This window comes from Ananas comosus, linkage group 22 (genome assembly GCF_001540865.1).
Source record: "Ananas comosus cultivar F153 linkage group 22, ASM154086v1, whole genome shotgun sequence".
NCBI lineage: Eukaryota > Viridiplantae > Streptophyta > Magnoliopsida > Poales > Bromeliaceae > Ananas > Ananas comosus.
The window spans coordinates 4,957,375-4,957,813 of NC_033642.1; positions in this window are offsets into that span (position 1 = coordinate 4,957,375).

Here is a 439-nt window from a genome sequence, read left to right on the forward strand (position 1 = left end):
TCCCTTGCTTTTCCTCACCTCTGGACTTGGCACTTCTCCTTCTTCGGCTTTTGCTATCTCTCTTGCCAGCCAGCTTTCTTCTTGCTTTGGGACCTCTTCCACCTTTCAGTTTGGATCTTAGGTGGGGGCCTTCCCTTTGAATTGGCACGACTGAGACTAGTCAACTGAGGCTATATCAGGGACTTAGCCTTCGACAGGACTGGAATCTTCGACTGGAACGAACCACCTCGAGAGTCGAACTCGAGCACTTCTTACGAAGTGCCTTCTAATCACAAGAAGTGGATACCAACTTGGTTAAGTTACCTTTTTTACAGTACGAACGATAGGGAAGGAAAGGAAGGCTTCGCTTGAAGTTTATTTGTTTGAGAGACAGACGAAGCAACGTTTTTCGGCTTGTTTTTTTTAACCTGCCTTTCTTTCTTTCTTCAACTCTGACTTC